Source organism: Oryzias latipes, chromosome 5, assembly GCF_053564925.1.
Source record: "Oryzias latipes strain Hd-rR chromosome 5, Olatipes_Hd-rR_3.1".
NCBI classification, from domain to species: Eukaryota; Metazoa; Chordata; class Actinopteri; order Beloniformes; family Adrianichthyidae; genus Oryzias; species Oryzias latipes.
Window position 1 is genome coordinate 20329379 of NC_136241.1, and position 19434 is coordinate 20348812.

Sequence of the window (19434 nt, forward strand, 5' to 3'; positions counted from 1 at the left end):
AGCTTGAGCAAAGGAGACCGGCTAAAAATGCCGGGCAAATAAGGGATGAGGAAAAAGGTATGAAATTCATTTCATACCTCTTCAAGCACACTCACTTGGAGAGGGCCATTGTGCAATGCTAATAAACAAGTACATAAAAAAGTTTTAAATAGTTTGGACTTGTGTCAGAATTGTTAGGAAAATGTAAATTTTGTTCTTTTTGATCATTTGGAAATGATTTCCCGGCTAAATACCTGATGGTTTTAAGGACCCACTTAGATAAAAATTGTGTTTTTGGTGTTTTAAACATGTTCTTGTTGTATTTTACGGATAATAGAGGACATATATTAGAAAAATTAGGCTTAAAATTACATTTTTGAGTATTTCTTTGTTTAAATAATTGCAGGAGTAGATAAAAAAGATCTTATTTGTGATGTAGAAAATATGCTGGGTGGCGCTAACAACTTAAGGGCAGATTTCTAATGAACTACTCCTAAAACAATTTCCAAGGAAACGGCAGACTTTATGACTTTAGTATACAAAAAATGGCATAATGATAATTAAAAGACCACTTGGAACATTTACAGAAAAACATTTAAGAAACTCTTTTGAAGAGTATATTGAAAATGTATTCATTAAAAGCCTTAAAGTCCCACTCCAATCATCAAAAGCCTTAAAGTCCCACTCCAATCATCATTTGAGCTATTGTAAAAACGTTCCCAGCAGTGCTGGGCGGGTGCTGTGACATCATCCTAAAAGCTACCCTGTAGTTCCTTAACAGAATTATCTTAAAATAATGCTATAACACCACAATGATGAGACACAGCAACTCATTGAAATGTGCTTGGATGAATGAAGACTCATTAAAACTATTTTTGAGGTAACACACATTGCCTCACACTGTTTTCCCCACAAATCTATATTTCATAAACACTTAGCGCATCTTCATAGCCGACATCTCCTCATCACTGCAGTTGCTAGCATCCTCTAAGTTAAAGCACACACGACATGTCTCTTTGCCAGTAACCACCTTGCAGGATGCCTCCACCGTAAAAAAGGAACAAGTAAAAAATTGTGTTCCCAAAGTTCAAAACTGATAATCGAAATATTCCTTTTTATAAAATTAACTGTCCCGATAAGGATTGTAAATCGCAGCACGTCCGTCTTGCTCTAGTTGTTTTGACGCGCCCTCATAGTTCTTGGCCAATGACTGAAGAGATCTTTGGTCATGTGGTTTTGTTTACAAGCTTTGGTCTGGAACAGAATGGTCCGCTTGATGCCGGTCTGAATACAGACCAAACGGAAGGTTCAGGACTTGATCTGAAACAAAGGATTTTTCCAGTCTGAATACACCCTTATTACATCCACACACTGCAGCTTCACATTCTGTTCTCCATTGATATGCCTCCTGCTCTTCATGTTGCCCTTGGCTAACCACCATGACATGGTCTTGATGTTTGGTTTCAGAAATCGTCTGCTTCAATACATATTTTACCATTATCCTGATCCATCTTGCCACAGTGATCCAGTCTTTTCCCACAGTGAATATTATTATCACATTATTTACTGTGGCAATGGGATGGGTCACTATAAAAACTAAATTATATTGTTTTGTCACGTTTTAGTGTCATATCTTTATATTATTTTTGTTCATACAAAAAAGAAAAAATGAATGTGAAATATTATGTGAGTTCTTAGATGAAATATTTCAAAAACCTAATGTGAACCACTGGAAATTTTACAAAAACAAAAACAAGACAACCGTCAAAACTGCTTCACTCAGACAATCACTACAGCCTAAAAGCAAGAGCAGGGTTTACCTGGACACCACTAGTCTGATGTTATCGGTGGCAGGGTGCTGCTATTGTCAATCAATTCCACTCCAGCCTCTCTCACTTTTACAGAAAGCAGCTACAGTCACAGTCAAAGGTCAGCCATGTGTTGCTTGAAAGGGGTTAAAGTCAATAAGGAATTTGACTTTGCCTCTCACAGGAGCAAATAAATATGATACATTAAAGGGATGAGTACAAAATATTCTATCCTAAAGTTGGTTGAAAATTAACTTTCCAGTTTAGTAAAATGATCCTAGGGCACCACCTTCATACTGAAAGAAAATATTACTCATTAATCATCAGCTATAATCAATAAATAATAAATTTATCAGTCTCTCAACCGTAGGCAGTTTGTATCTGTGAAGGGACTTTACGACGAAAAAGAAAAACTGAAATCTGAACAATGACGTCCTTTAATTATTTGTTGAATAAAATTAGGTCAAACACATGGGAAATACTGGACATTAAGACAGAATATTGAAAAGCAACAAGCATGTGCAAAGCATAGACATGAGCTTTCAACTAGCAAAGTAAAAAAAATATAAAAGAAAACAAAATATTGAAAAGAGAAGATTTATTAGTGTTTTTGTGGTGGTGTTAAGTCTGTGTTGTGTATGAAAATGTGTTTAAGTTATGATTTTGAGGATGGATCCTCAAAGGGGATTAAAATTGAGGCAAAGATGTTACGTTTGCAAAAATAAAGTTAATCTTTAATCTGACCACAAGCCGAGACTGAATGAGTGAAGCAGTAATCCTCACCAAGGGGTCTGGAGATCTGGTTCTGTTTGATCCGTCCAGAATGGGTGGAATGTCCGTTACTGGCAGGATGCTTCAGGAAGGGCTTTGTGCCGCAGTCTTTCAGGTGTTGGAGGGATGCTGGTTTTGTTCAGGTCACTTGGCTTAGAGTGGTAGAGTGGATTCTTCCTCCTAGGTTTGTGAGCAAAATTTATTTGGTTCAAAAAATCAGTTTCAAAATAAAAGCATCAAAAAAGTAGGAGTCAGTCGATGAAATTAGGTGACCAAAAATGTTGAAAAAGAAGAAAGAATTAGAACAAAAGAGACGCTCGAAAAATTCTGGCTTAATCTTAATTAGAAATTAGAAATGGGAGAACTTGGTTTCACCTCAAGCATTTGTAGAAAAACTTAGAAAAACTGAGCAAGATCTAGAAATCTAAATTAAAGTCTAAAATTCTCAGGAAATAGAAAAGAAAAAAAAAACTCTTCCTTGGCTTTTGCACCAAGTCTTAAGCCTCAAAGGAGGGACAGGTTAACCAATCCATGCTTGAGTTGGGGTCCTTTTATGACCAGGTGTGGTTACCATTTTCTAATGAATCTGGATATGCAAAATCGGGGGTGTATCTAACTCTGGCCTCTGAGTGTGCCTCTTAGTTGCTGGATTAAAGAACATAAGGATAAAACAAAGTTTGAATCAAACTTGAGTGTGTATGTTAAAAATCCTATATGCCACAAAAATAAATGCTTTTTACTTCACAAAGTGAAGTCTATGAGAGTCAAAGTCTATGAGAGTTATTAGTTTAAACAGATTGTTTCATTGGTTTGTGTCTTAAAGGAGTCAAGACACTTTCTTTTGTGAAGACAAAAGATCGGTTGCACACATTTCAAGTTGACACCAAGCCATTTGCTCTTGAAGCTGTGAAGAGATGCTGTGCATATTAGATTATCTTTAACAAAAGTTCTGTGTTAAGTTACGTAAAGTTCACACAAAAAGATCTTGCAGCCTTCTGTCATGAATTCCCTGCAGGCACTTGGGGATGCCGACCAAAAGGTCAACTTAGGTCACCAAAGCGAACCAAGAGACCTGCATGCTGTGCATGCAATTTTTTTGTCAATATCTAATAAGCTATTTTGAGGCTTTATAGTTGGCTCTGTACCTCCAGCTTTTAAATATCAGACAGTTTTTGGGAATATATTTCAACAATTTTCAACAAATTTCAAACTTCATTCATCCGCTCCTGTGTTCGTGTCCTTTTTTATACTCATAAAACAAAGTAGTTGTAATTCAAAGGTAATTTTTTATTTTGACATTATAGCTGTAAATTCATTAAGACTCTGAACATACTAAACCTTAAATTTCCCTTCTTGGTGCAAATGTGCTCAAGAAAAGACATCTAAATATAGAATCCAATCTGTGTGAGGCTGTGATCATAAGCTCTTTCAGCCAAAGGCTTAAGAAATACCCTTGTTTTTCCCTCAAATAAATCATGAAGATAATTTATCCTTTATTCAAATCATAACTGACAGTTCTGATTAAAACCTGCTTTTATCACCCTGTTACTTATGTTTGAATCAACTTTTAAATGCAACTTTAACATTCAAGACCTGAAAATATGTTTTCTGTTTCAGGTTGTTCACTGGTTAGTAGAGAATCTTAGAGGGGAGATGGAAAGGCTGATTAAAAAAAAGACACACTAGTTTATTGACTAAGTTCAAAAAAGAAAAACAAAACTCCAAGAGCAGAAATGAACACGAGAGGTGCACACTGCTGCAGAGGATCAGGAGCTGAGTTAAATAAGATAAACCATGTAACTCAACTAAAATACAGAACGAATTAAGAAGATAAGCAGAAAAGGAAACAGAGACTCAAATACCAAGAAAGCTCAGCAAATTACTACTTATTTAACAAATTCACTGCACTATGGGTACACCGTCAATGAATGGTCTATTTTTGAACCTGTGTGAAAAATAAGGTGCACTGAACTATAAGGACTACAAAAGAGTCAGAGAAAAGTCCACAAGTCAACTTGTTGTAACACGCTAAATGTTAGCCACGGTAACGTATTTACTATAACAACAATCTGGTTTGCAACTCATACAAACCAAAACCGACTGACATTTTGACAGAGCGCTGCGTAACTCTGAAAACTGCTTCAACATCAGTAAACACAACCAGAATTAATCCATATAAGGCCCTCCGGATTATTCAATTCAATTCAATTCAATTTTATTTGTATAGCCCAAAATCACAACAACAGTCGTCTCGATGGGCTTCGAAGTGAAACATGAACTCAAAAGGATCGTGAATACAAAGAGTGCAATAGTAAAATACTAAAATGAACTAACAAACTGACTAAGCTATACTGGCATCCCTGCCCTTAGACCCCCCTTCGCGGTAAGGAAAAACTCCCAAAAAAACGGATTCTGGAAAAACGAAGAAACCTCAGGGGTTATAAAGTGCACTGTTCTTTTTTTTATTTATTTTTTATTACGGCTTTTAAATAGAGCGGACAATTCTGTTACACCCATTTTTGGATTTTCAGTTTTCCCTGCCACAAAGTAAACATTTGATCAAGTTTTTACCAGCAAAAATCCAGAAAAAAGTCTAGAATTTTGTCGACAAAAAGCTAAATGGACATGGCAGTTTCATCGTTTGTGTTTGAAAATGTTGCAGGTCCAGAAACAATTGATTCCTATCAGCTGGCAAGATCACTTAGCAGTCAAATTATAAATATTTATATTTTTTAAGGGTTGTTCTGTTGACCAACACTTTTATGTGATAAGTTATTTTTAACCAATAAAGCATTTGGAAATTCTAGAGAAATTTAATAATATTTTGAGAGAATCATCAAAAATGTTTTGGAGGGAATTGACAAAAAGCTTTGCACACATTCTATCCTATATAGTTCATATATGACTAGTTTACAGTTAATTTATGTGAAGAAATTTTAAACCTTGAGTCCACTTTTTATTCCAGCAAGTCAAACCATGCATTGACTGAGAGCAGGCATTGCACAGACAGTGAAGAGGCTCTGAAACCGTGTGACATGTTCAGGGATGAGAGTGCGCAGGCAAAAGTGCATAAAACATTTGAAGACCTTTATTTCCAAGGCCATGATTTATGTATGTATGAAATAAAAACATTATGAAGCAGGCACCCCTAGAAATGAAACAGATGGTGGGGTCCAAAGGCAACTTTTTTTTTTCTTTTCTGTCCTGCCTCTATGTAATTATTTGAGCGTCTGGTTTTCTGGGAGGTTGTGCAGAGATAATGTTAATCTTGGTCAGTGGCAGTGGAAAGTTGAGCAGCTCCACACAACACAATGGACTGGGCTGATAACGCAGTCAGAGGCAGACGAGGGACTTATCTGCCTGCAGGAAAGTTTGCAAGTGGCCGTATGTGACGATACGAGGCCGGAATTGCTCCTTTTTGTTGATTTTTGTTGCACATTATAATCTGATGTAAAACAATCTGACAGCCATTGTTAGTGTCACGTCTTCACAAATGTCTTAATAAAGGTCACAGATAAGAACGTATAGGAGCTACCAAGTCTTGGCTACCATTAAGTTAAACAGAGCAAGGTAATCACTAAACCTTCTCTTTCTTTCTTTTTTTTTATTTTAGTGCAGAGATTATTCAAGTTTCTAATTGACACTCATCAGACTCCCTGCTATTATGACTTCATTATATCTTCAGTGATAAAAATTAATGAGAAGAAGAGACACTAGATTGATATGCCAAACTTAGAATTCATTTACATTAAAGAGGGAAACTGACTTGGCTGGCAGCATGTCTGTAATGACTTTAATCTATAAAAAAGCAATAATTTAATGCCATAGTTCATTCATTGTTATCATTCTTTATGACCTTGAATCTTCAAAAAAATCCTGTCGTCCAACGCCGATTGATGATCGCTAATTACACGCCTTTTTTGGGAACATTTACCTTGTCTGAAGTCATTTTAAAAACCTTTTTGCTGCTGCATTTTCACCTCCTCCTCTGCTCTCTGTCTTTCCTCACCAGCCGGCATAGGTTTCAGTACTGTAGTCAATCTGGACCCAGTGGACAGCTCCTCTGCAGCAGTGTGCACCTCAATATAATCCTTTTAATTAAAGGCCTGCCCCCCACCATTTCTACCCGGCTCCCGCCTCTGCCCTTTTCTCACATGGCGCCAGCCTTTTGTTCACCCAGGCACTCACCCACTCGCTTCATGTCAAGCCACGCTCTTGCCATTTCAAAAGAGGAGACGTCACCTTTGTCTCTGCCTCTTTCATGTGGCTTTAATCTCTTCTGCAATATTGCAGAAAGTGTTTTGTGTGGGAGCGCGCGTGCGTGCGTGTCAGGATGTCTGTCTGCGTGTGGGGTTCATCTGGTGGCGGGCTCATCAGGGTTAAATCAGCCTTTAAAAGAGCTTGATTGCCTGTGATTGGGTGCTGATAAGAGGCCAAAGGGTGAGGTGGCATTTAGGCTGAACTCTGCTGTAGATTCTCTATATTGATTTGGCATTGTGAAAGCCTTTCCCACAGGTGACTCTTTTCTATGCTCCTTTGATTAGAAGGCATCATTCTCAGTCGTGTTGATCAAAGTCAGTGTCCTATGGGTTTAATTTGGAGCATCAGCCATTTAAGGTCACCATTGAAATATGAATAAGTATAATTACAAAGCTATTAGACATGTATTAAAATAATATGCATTAAATACATGTATAAATATGAATATGTATTAAAATAAAACAATTACGGCATTTCTTGGAGTATAATTCATTTTTTTTTGCAATGTTTGGCCGGGGGTCCGACTTATTTGCTTAGGTGCAACTTGAATCTGATTATTTTCTTTTATAGATAATCTAATGTGTTTCTTTATTTTCCTACTAATACTCACTAGAGGGCACTGTAGATGTATGTGTCAGTTTGGCTACCGACAACGATGCAGAAGAAGAAGCGCCGGCCTTAGCAGAGTTGTTCAAAAATGACACAGACGATGAAGAATAAACTCAAATTTAGTAAGTGAGTTTAAATGACTTGTTAGCGTGTCCTTTTTTGTTATTGTGTGCGGAGATACAGTGAGAGAGAGAGACACTGATTCACTTCCTCCTATGTTTCATGAAGCTAAATACGGTTAGGGTAGTGAAGTGTGCAAATAATTAGTGTATTATTGTCATTTATTCCAATATTATGATTTGCCTTTCAAGATGAAATTTCTGTTTTTGGTTCTGTATTTTGATAAATAAGTTTCTCTCAAGAGTGCGACTAATACATGATTTTTTTCCCCTCCTTATTGTGCTTTTTTTTTTTGCGACTGCGACGTAATATTCCATTGCGACTTATAGTCCAAAAATATGACACTATTTTTTCTTCGGGTTCTGTGGAGAGAAGATCACAAAAAACGTGCAAAAACGTAGTTCTAGACTAGAGTCTGCCAAACACAGCACAGTCTCAGATTTTATATATTTCTGCTCAGACTGTTTTCTTTACCTATGAAAATAGATTAACTCCCGTCAATCAAGCAAGTAAAACATGACATTAGTGACATAAATCTAAAGTGCTGACTGCCCCCGGATTATTTAGTGTCATAATACCCTTTTCACTCCTGCAATTGTTTCTCCATTTCACAGTTATCAAAGAAGCTTTACTCCACCAACAACAGCCCAGCCTGCGATGGACCCAGCGTGATGTTGTCTTCTCGCATTCCCCCCATGACTCGCTGATTGATACGAAAAACTCCTCCGCACACCCTCCACCCATCCTGTCCTTGACCTGTCTCCATGCAGTATTCATTTGGATTTTTTAAAGTCACATTGGACTTGCTTGGATTGTCCGCTGTTTGAAGCAGGGGGTGTTATCAATCTCTCTGCGGAAAATCTCCCCTCTCCCCAGCTGCCCGACCCTTTGGGTTTTATGCATGCGCGCCGGTTTGCGAGAGTGAGTGCACTCTGTCCAAAGTAGACAGGGCATTTATTCACTCAACTCTTTAAGTCTGTCGGTGTTTGGCGGCCATAGCTATAACTGTCTCGGCCTCGGTCTGCCTCTCTTCTGTCTCCCTCTCTTGCCCTCATCCCATCTTTCACGACGGGATGTTAGCATGCGCAACAAGCAGCCAAGGCTTTGGCCCTTTGACAGGGAGACTGTGGGGAATAAGACGAGAGAGGACAGAGAAAGAAAATGGATAAAGAAAGAGGCGAGCAGAGCGCTGCCTCATTGAGAATTATGCCGTGTTGAGCCTAATGACAACGCATCTGAGCGGTGGAGGCCGGAGTGATCTTGGGCAGACGATGGTGTCACAGACAAATCCGAAGGGTCTAGTGTGTGGCATGAAAAATCAAATAAGAGATACGGTAAAGAGGGAATACATGTGTTTTGACCTTCTGTGTCACAGACAAACCATGTCAAAGCGGCTCGTCAGTGTTGTCTCTCATTGTATTGTGATCGATTGGAGACAGCTGGTTATTCACGAGCACCACCTCAGGTCAATATGGTTCTTTTTACCTGCGTTCAATGAGACAGTTTTATTCCCTCATTAAATGGGATCCAGCTCTGCCATTGCTTTTTTCTTTTAATTGTATCTCTCCAGGAAAACCACCTAAAGACCCACTCCGTTGAAAATTCGGTTTTTTGTGTTTTAACATGATCTTTGGGGATTTTTATGGTGATGGAGGGCAAATATAAAGAAAATTAAGCTTAAAATTGCATTTCTGAGTGTTTCTGTATTCATATTGTTGAGAAAAAACACAGTTGGAAAACGAGCATATTTGCTACGTGGAAAATACACTATTCCCTGCTCTGCCACATTCCAATCCATCCACTTGTAGACAAATAGATCCATGGAGCTGGTATCTGACTGTACGACTGGATTGCTTTCATTTTTTATTTTTGTTTTTTTTAACTTGTCCTGTCCAACAGCTTGGCAAACAGATGAGAGCTGAAGGCCTCTTGTGTTGGACATATTTTACCTTAACAACAGGGGTTATGAATCTTCTGACAAACCAGAGGTATGTCTGAATAAACCCCTTTTGTAATCGAGGCCAAACTTTTTTCATTTTAAACATATTTGAAAATCTTTTGTGTTGGACTGGACAAAAAGGCAAGGAGGGAAGAAGAGAGAAGGATGTTATAGGGGGGACAGGAGGGTGATTATGGAAGAGGGGGGGTAAAACCATGAAGCAGCATTAAGCAACAAGTTGCTGGATATTTTTTAATCATTACAATGAGGTTCATATGTAATACAAATCTAGATGGGCAGGGCCTGTCCACACACACACTAAAAAGTTATAAACATACCTGTTGGCTCCAAAAATTTTCACATGTCAACATGTACACAATACAAATAATGTTCACACACGCATACTTATGCCTTCAAATCAACTAGTGTGAAATATTTAATTCAATCACGCAAACTATTAGTGCAAAGGTGAGCCAACACCTGTGCTCAAATGAGTGTTCATGTTCCTCTAAAATGGATGATGGAATGTAACAAAAAAAGGAGGGAGAGTGCCCAGTCATCTCCACACCAAGACCCCCGCCGCAGCTGTGGCAGCCAGAACGCCCGCACGGCAGCAGATAGAGAACAACAGAGGGGGGGACAGAGAGTGCAAGCAGCCCAACAAGAAGAGCAGACTCCTGCCGCGCCGGGAGGGCCCAACGCGGGGCCCCGCCCCAGAGGAGCGCCCACAGCCCCAGACAAGCACCTCACCACCACCCAGGAGTTCTGGGCATCCCCCCACCCCAACCCCAGGTGCGAGCCAGGACCCCCCAAGGGAGACCCGTCCCACGCTCCAGGCAGCCACCCACCCGGCCCATGGTTGGTTCAGGATAGAGCTCAATGATGACGTCATTGAGTGGGAGAGACGTCCGAATTAAAGGGCATTTGTTTCTATTATTCTCATTACTATTATTTATTGGAGGGATAAATGCAGGTGTAGGGAGAAGGCGTATAGGGGAAGAATTTGGATTCAGCCTTAGCTTTGGGCTGTAAGTTAGTAAGAGAGCGATAAAGCAAAGGCTTACCCTGCACCAACAGTCCCACCCACAGCTCAGAGGCAAATTTCTAGACTCCTGCCGCTCTGCAGAAATAATGTCCTAGAATATGACACAGGTTATTTTTATTTTGGCAAAAATTGACATAATCATAACTAAAAGACCACTGGGGATGCTTTGAAAATAGCTCAAAATATGATTGGAGTGAGTCTTTAAAACATGTTCTGGCACCGCTAGGAAAGCCACCCCCCCCCCCCCCCCCCTCCACACACACACACACAGAAAACCATTGGAGTGTCACACCAGACAGCACTGTCTGAGCTCCACTTTGTTTTTTATCTCCATCATCTTGCCTGAACGTTATCGGGTTAACTTCCAGTGGCCACATATTCATTTCCTGTACAGCGCTGTTCATATTGGTTGGATGTGTTTATGGGGACTCTGCTTCTGCGTTTATTACACTGCAAATGACAGATCAGGCTCCCTGACCCCTCTGGCTAGCTTAAAATAAAAGCAGTTTATTCCGAGGAAGCAACTCCACTATAGACCACTGACAAGAAAGTGCCTGAAGAGTGCCAGGAAAGCAAAAGGCCAGTTAAAGGGAAATTATATTCCTAAACAAGGTTTGACAATAAAAGCATGAGTGGAACAGATAAACAAAAGGGACTGTAGCTCCTCTTATTACTTCTCAACAGAGTGCATGAAAAGACACAGGGGATTTTGTGTGCTTACTCTGCCATGTTTACTGCTTACTCTAAATATATTTGCTAACCTTTGGCTTTTGTCAAACTTGGACTTAAGTCTCTGTAATTTTGTTAAAGTCTCATCAAAAACTTGTCAGAACCTTAGTAGAAATAATGTAGGCTAACATCTACTATATATCCACCTTGGGAAACAGTAAATAGGACTAGTGACTTCAGGTCCCTTAAATAAATGGTTTCAGTTTTAAATTTAGCAGATTTTCCATTGTAATACCTGCCTGTTTTTGTATGTTCTTTAATAAAAAAAGTACATAATTAGCTATAGAAATGCTGGATATGGTGAATTAGGGTGAGGATCAGGATCTGACCCAAAAACAAAAAATCCAATCTAATCTCGTTCTAATCCTTATGTTGAGTGTTAAAATGAATTTTTGTTTTATTTCTTTTTTCACTATTTTTCCTGGAACACAGATGTTAGCCTTAAAGTCAACAATTCTAAAATTGCTGTTCTTTAGGGGCAAGCTGTACGTTAGTGCGTTAATTACAGCCTACAGTAACCAAAATACAGAAACTTAAAAGAGATTAAGTCTACAAGTCTCAGTGTGGAAAGGGATGCTACAATAGGCATTCATTTTGGACATACAGTTCGTAGTTTGTTTCGTTTAACTTGTCCTCAAAAAGGTTCTGAAATCGTAGAATGACAATGTTGTTGTTTTTTCATTCATATCTGCGGACTTGCGCAGGGTTCACGTGACTGTTTTTCTTTTTTTGGTGGAAATGATTTTTGTTCACGACAGGCAGATGTCACGAGATCCTAAGTGGGCTTGTATGGAAAATGAAAACGATATTGAAACGTAGCCATCCTACAATTTAAAGCCCGCTTTTGACAAACGTAGCTACTACACATTTTGGCATGAAACTGGGTTGGCATACATCTCCTGCTGAACCAGATGAAAATTAAGAAGAGAAAGGGAGAGAGTAGGGAGTTAGAGATGAGGGATAAGAGTACAACTGTATTACTGTCTCAGAAAACCTAAACATGCCTTCACTGCCGCCTGGTGAAAAACTATTTGATAGCAAGAAACTGATCTGCGGCCCTTTCAAGCCAAAACCACTTTTTGAGAATCTTAATGAATCTTGGCAGTCATGATATTACTTGCTGTGACTCACATTTAGGTTTTACCATGTAAATGGTGCCACAGTTTACTCCAGATACTGCCCCCTTATGACCAGGAGGGCTTAAAACATACAGAGGGAAGAAATACTAAATTGTACGAACAAAAATTGCAGTCGTGCTAAAAGGAGGACAAATGTAGACTTTGATATTTAAAGCTTCTTTATTGTAGATAACATCATAGCAGTATTTTTCCCTCAAAGAAAAACAGAAATCACGATTGGTCTCCATTCTTATCGTTGGGTTGGTACGGTGTGCCTTTTTAGAAATTTTTTGAAGGCAGTCAATCTGATAGCCACCACGGAGTGTGCTCTGAGGATTTTATTGGGGGGGCTGATATCTTTTAGTCATTTAACTCTCCATGCTCCCCCCCAAAGAGTCAATGTTGCGGCACATCAGAAAGAGTCCTTGCCTCATTACACCATTGATATTCTGCGATGCCGAGGCCCTGACAAACAGCATATATAGGGACAGGAGTGCCAGCAGAAGAAAACTCTGCCTGTTTTATGGAGAGGTTTTACTGACATTGGGGAAAATGGTATTATCAGCTGGATGTTGGTGCCGTATAGTTTGTGAATTTGCGTCCGTGCTTGAGTGATTAGTGCGCTCATTATAGGGAGAGACCAGGAGTGTGTGTTTGGAAGGGGACTTGGAATCACGAGACGCAGCCCGGGGCAAATACCCCGTTATAAATACAGCATTCTAATGGTGGCTTTATGATGTTGCTGGTGTAAGACTATGGCCCCCCAGGGACCAATTCCCCACAGCCCTTCCTCTTCCACATTTTCCTCCCCCTTTTTTCTCTTCTTTCCTAATATATTCTCCCATTTCCCCACATTCAGAATTTACAACCTGACCGGGTAAGACGGGAGTAGTAAATTCTCCAACAACCCCCCCCCCCGTTGAATTATTTATCCGCAGGCCTTGTGACACAAGCAGCAGATGAGAATGCTGGTTAAGGAGATAAAAGGTAGTGAAAGTTGGGGCCTAATTGACCGTGATGATGGGGTAACGAAGAAATATTCCAGGCATGTTAGGGTGGAGCAGTTGTGCTGCATGCAAATGTGGACAGCTGATCATTTTAGCTTTGACACACGAAAAAGGCTGAGGTCTTACACGGTTGCATTCCACCAATCACTGAGTGCTTTATAACAGAGCTGCTGCACAAACTCATAGGACAAATTAAACATCCTTTCGCAAGTTTAGTGCCTCGGCAAGAAAACAGAAGTGCAAACAGAAAGAAAGAGAAAACTTTTTTTAATTAAATCATCCAAGTTTTCAGGAACACCATCATCCCACACTGCAACATCTTTCTCTTGCCTTTGTTTTCCCTCCACTGATGCAACTACTTCCTATATATTGCACTGTTCAAATGATAAATGGTGATATGAGCGGGCCATTAATACACTGCACCATACAAGTCAAAGGGGACGGGACAGAAAAGTGTTTGTGATGTCCCTTTAGTTCTAATAGTGCTGCAGCTCCTGTGTGGGCGGCCTGGTTTGTAGCCCCTCGGCACATGTATTAAGCAATGACATGTCTCGATCGTGTTGACCCCAAGGTGTCAACCAGACTATTCTGATGACACCCACATTTCCCTCCACCTAAAAGCCTCTGGCTCTGAGCCAAAGGTGTTTATAGAGGTAGATGTGCGACAAGAAAAGCAGGGGACAGAGGAGGAATGCAGTGAGTTTGAGGCAAGAAAGAGGATATCTGCAACACTAATAGATCGTAATCTCTTTCCCCTCACTATTGGTCTGGAAGAACACCAGGAGCAGCATGTCGACCGAGATAAATAAAAGAAAGCCCTCAGATCGATCCTCCCCACCCTTCTGGTTTTCAGGGTGCCTTGCACTGACCTTTCCACGAGATAAGGTGGTCAAGAAGGTTACACCACCACACCTACCCCAACACTACCTCCACACGCCATTTCGGGGAAACAAACCAGAGACGTGTGGTGGAGAATCAGAATGGAGCAGTTTGTTCACAAACTTCGATGACACTTCCTCCTCGAAAGTCCAGAAAAAGAGTGGCACATTCCCCAGATTGATGAAATGATGACTGTCAGCTTGACCTTTTCTGAAATGCATCGGGGGGTCAAAAGATGGAAGGTCCCCCTCCCCTGGTGCTGTGTGGAGGTAAGCTGTGCCACATCCCAGGCGTCACTGTCTTATTTGCGTCAAGTAAAAGCAAGGGAGCAAACTAAAGAGCACATGTGCCGAGACCACGTTTCTATTATTCCTCAGTTGAGAAAGGTTACAGAAACAATCCATAAGAATTTCGATTCACTGCCCGCCATCAGCTTTCTTCCTAACAAACAAGTCTCTCCCGAGGATGAATCCACCATCGCTCTCAGAATGAAGAAAATTTGCTGCCAATTTAGTAAATGTGTGCCTGCTTAAATGTACATTTCAGCTGACAGTTGTTCCCCTGATGTTTATTTATTGTGTCATGGTGAACACAGAAAGATCATTTGGTTTTTGAGCAAAGAATAATCAAAAGCCTCTTTGCTGATGTCAGTTCCACTCAGTTTTATAGAAAACGTCTGCTTCATTTGCATTAGTTTCACCTTAGGATTTGTTTCTTCCTGCATGTCCTTATTGATCTACTGTTGCATTTCCCTTGCTTTGCGAAGTCAGTCAAATACATTCACAAGTTTTTATTGTTTTTTTAGCATGACAGTGTCGCCTGACTTTATAAACATAATTTTTGCAGTATAATTTTTTTTATATAGTTTGTCCCGGGCTGCAACTTCTACTCAGGAGTGAATTCGATGTGATTTAAAAAAAAAATATTGGCTCATATATTAGTTATTTTCTCACTACTACCCTTCAGTGGTTGGTTCCCACTAACAACCACTAGAGGGCACTGGAAGTTTGTGCATCAGTATTTGCTACTGAAGAAGCGTTGTCCAAAAACAAATATGGAATCTGATCATTCTCCTCCGGAACTTTATATTGTTTTTATTTACATTTACATCGAGGCATTTTTATTTCTGTTTTATTTTTTACTTCCTTGGTCTAATGAGGAACAACAGGTCATCAAACTGGGTTACAGAGACACAAAAGTACTGCTGAAAGTGCCGCCATTCAGACGCAGACTCTGTATGATGTCGTGAACGCGGACATGGAGACGTGCTTGCTGATGTTTTTGTTGATCTCTTCAAAATAAATAAACATGATCACTCAACATCATTAGTCTCTTCCCTTCATTGTAAATGAGATATACAGTCAGTACCTACATGGAGCGATGAGGCTCAAAACTTGACAGTAGCTCCTCCTAGTCGTGACGGTAGCATCTACTTTAAGAAGATATTTTTGGACAAGCATTAAGCATCGAATTTGACGCGTGTCAAAAGAGGCAGCAGACTCTCATTTTACATGCGTGGAAAAAGAGGCAATAGAGATGAATTTGACGCATTAATGTGTTCGGTCAGAAGCACGCATTACGCCAGGCTTGGCAGAATTTCTTTTTGTAAACACAGGTTATTTAGCATTTTGATTCTTTCATGTTTAGATTCTTCCCAACTGCCCCCAAGCTATAGTCATTCTAATACTAGAAAAAAAAAATAATCACATGCAATAACAATAAATGCTAAAGTTATTAAATTAAATAAAAGAGAAAGAAATAACAAAAAAGGGAGTAGATGTGTTAATTTCTTTACTCCCCGCTTCCCCTCCCTAAAGTAACAAAGTATCTGCTGGTGGAGTTTTGAAGTAATTAAGTAAGGGGTTCCATCAATTATAAGATTGTTCTCTTGAGTCTTTTAATGAGATTATTTTTTTCAATGAAAAAAAAAAACATTGTGTCATAGAGCCAGAACATTGGGGATGGTGGAGTCGGCCTTTTCCAGAGCAATATTCATCGTCATGCAAAGACCGAGGTGAATGAAAATACATGTTTTTGCTTGACTGATATCCTAACCATGGGATCAGGAATACTCAATACAGTGATCCCTTGCTATAATGCGGTTTACTTTTCACGGTTTCGCTACTTCACGGATTTGCATCGTGCATTGTGTTCTGCATTCTGATTGGCTAAAAAGTCACTCTGCTTCTTCTCTACCTGTGCGTCAATAGCGTTGCAGTTTAATATGTTCACGTACGTAAAACAGCTTGCCAAATTTACATTACGTACGTACAAATCATCTTGCAATTTCGAGTTTCTGTAAAACCCATAGAAAAAGAGCGACAACAACTGCCTATCACTATGCTCTTCTCCCAAACAAACAGACCTGCACCGCGGGCTTTAGAAGAAAACACTGCAGAGCAGAGTCAGGATGCAGCGGCTCAGTCTGAAGAGCAGTGAAATACACCTGAGTCACTATTTGTCCGACTGTACTTTAATTTCATTCATAATCATTTTAAATTTTCTCCTGTTTAATCCAATTACTCGGGTTGCGGTGGGCGGGGCTGATCTCCGCAATTTGAAGCTTTCTGTTCACATTGATGAATAAAATTATTATTTGACAGTACAGTACAGAAGTTATTTGTTGAAAACAACTTTTCTAAAGTACTTTGATTTGTGAAAGAAATGCTTGAGCCTGTAAAATGTTTTTTTCTTTCTTTTCAATGTATAATAGAGTATTTGATTGTATAATAATTGTAAAATAAATTAAGGTTTTTACTTCACGGATTTTGCCTTTCACGGGTTCTTTTTGGAACGTAACCCCCGCGAAAAACAAGGGTTTACTGTATTCCTTTGTGAGCACAGGGCTCAATTTGGTTTCCGAGTATGTTTGAAATTGCACCAAAATATGAAGAATTGGCCTTGGCGGATTTGTTCAGAAGAGTTGCAGTTTTCTCCCAAAAGTGCGACTTCCATGTTTTTTTCTTCTTTATTATGCATTTTTTGGCTCTTGCGACTTACATGCCTGAAATACGGACACCTTTTTTTGTCCTCCCAAGTCTGGGTTTCCAAGTTTGATTGAAAAGGCACAGCATGTTCTGAGCTTTATAACCTTGACGTAAGTAAATGAAGATATAACCGAGGATCCCGATTAGGTCTTATCTTGGAAAAAGGTCTTGTGTGGCATGAGGTGCACAGGCTAAGCGATGAAGATAATAACCTCTGGTAGAGAACACCTTTAATTCTCTCTGTGTGGAGTTTCCCTCAGCGCCTTATCTCTGCATCATCTCTCTCATCTCACTGAGGAGAGAGCATAGACGGATAGCGAAACAGAAGCAACACAACCTCCTTCTATCCAGTCATCTGCTGGAGCCACACCTAGAGCAAATTCATAGAGAAAAATGTCTTATTGGGACCAGCTGATTAAAAACGGCCAAACAACTGAATTATGTTTCTCACTTTTAAGGATAGTGTGAGCTGCGCTTCCCTATCTCTAGCCGTTTTCGATGACTGGAGCTAAACACTTAGTGTAATTGAAGAAGGCAATGTGCTGAAATCAAGACGGATTGGTGCTGCAAAAGGGGGCCACCTCCCTGGAGCATTGGTCTATTAACACTGTCACTCTGCTCATCAGCCCAGCACCTGCCTGCTCCCCCTCCTGGCTGACTTTAATCATGTTCACTAATAAAAGCCAATATATCACCAAACTACTGAAACTCATGTAGCATTGCACCTGCTGTTAGCATGTGACACACAGAGCCAGCTTGGACAGAAAAACCAGAAGAATGCTCACAATGCAATCCCTCCCATGGCAAGCATGAAACACTTCCTTACTTTGAACCAATACAATCTATGGTAAACTGCTTAAGTTTATCCATGGGGGTGGGGTTGGGGGGGTATTTGGCTGACACCCTACCTGTATGAAAGGGACAAAGAGCCTGTGGGGATGTTCAAAATGATTGCCTGCAATAAAGATGAATTGCTCCTCCTCTGTCTTTATGACTTGGCATCGGTGTGTTGTCAGAACAAATACAGCAGAGACGGTAAACAGAGACAGGTGCATTTGTTTACCGCTAATGGGAGCTAGTAAAGCTACAATGCTAATGTCCTCTTGAGAAGCATTTTGTGGGCATCTGCTCTGTGGCCGTCAATAGACATTTGTAATCAAACACAGAATTGCAGCAGCTGATATTTTCCTCTGTGCATCAGAAGGGTCCCATCTTCTACACCCTCTTCTTCCTGTGCAGGTTCACGGGGTTGATGAAGCCGATCCCACCCACCAAAGGGCTAAGGCGGAGTACACCCTGGACAGTTTGTCAGACTATTGCAGGACCACGCAAAGACCAAAAACCACACACACTCACATTAGCATAAGAAAGATGAGTTGGATGAATTCACTTATCTATAGAGTGATGTTGCAGACCTGGAATGATTTCTTAATGGGAATTACTTTCCCCCTTTTTTCAAATTGATTTGGTATGATTTAGTTTTGACTATATAGACCAGTTGTTGTGTTTGTGTTAAACATGATAATAAACTGACTTAAATTACTTTTTTTTATGTTTAGTCACCATTTAATAATTTCTGTCACATAAAGACAGTGAACTCTGCAGAATAAATGTTACACTCATGAGTTACAGTGGCACTAATAGTCTGACACCCATCTGTCAATACTTTGAAGTTGATTTTTGTTGAAATATTAAGATAGTGCAGTGTTGATAGAATATCTGTAATTTTTTTAACCCTTTAACGCCACAGGTTTCCCCAAGGACATCTAAATAACACACTTTGATCTACTGTAAGTCTTCGGCCATTTACGCCATCAACTTTCAGCTGATTCTGACACAGAGGAAAGCAGCTTTGCGTGTCGGCTTTTCACCCCAAACGGTGCAAAGCTGCTTTTCTCCACCACAGAATCAGCTGATTAAAGTTGATTGCATAAACCGTAAAAGAGTTCCGGTAGTTGAAAGAATGTCAATATATTTAATTTTTGGTTGAAAAACGAAACCCAATCAGGAAGTATTTTGCTCCACGTCAAATGATTACAACGTTCTGAAGCCTCAGTGAAGCAAAATCCTCATCAGCTACACTGCACTTCTGAGAGACAAAGGAGTTTTGTTTGAGACTGTTTGTCAACCAAAAAATAACGTAAAAAGCCATGGAGAACAAAATGTTGCCACAAAGCTGTTAT

General features: G+C 39.8%; 1 protein-coding gene and 1 long non-coding RNA gene across 2 annotated transcripts in view; one reads left to right on the plus strand and one right to left on the minus strand.

Moving 5' to 3' along the window:
• dnai1.2 (dynein, axonemal, intermediate chain 1, paralog 2) overlaps nt 1–19434 on the plus strand; it is a 395863-nt gene that overhangs the window by 237560 nt on the left and 138869 nt on the right. The gene's annotated exons all lie outside the window — the stretch shown is intronic.
• Nucleotides 2571–19434, minus strand: part of LOC105354105 (uncharacterized) — a 102748-nt gene continuing 85884 nt past the window's right edge. Inside the window, exon 3 of the long non-coding RNA XR_002873292.2 lies at nt 2571–2738. This is a non-coding gene — a long non-coding RNA (uncharacterized LOC105354105). The remainder of the gene's footprint in view (nt 2739–19434) is intronic.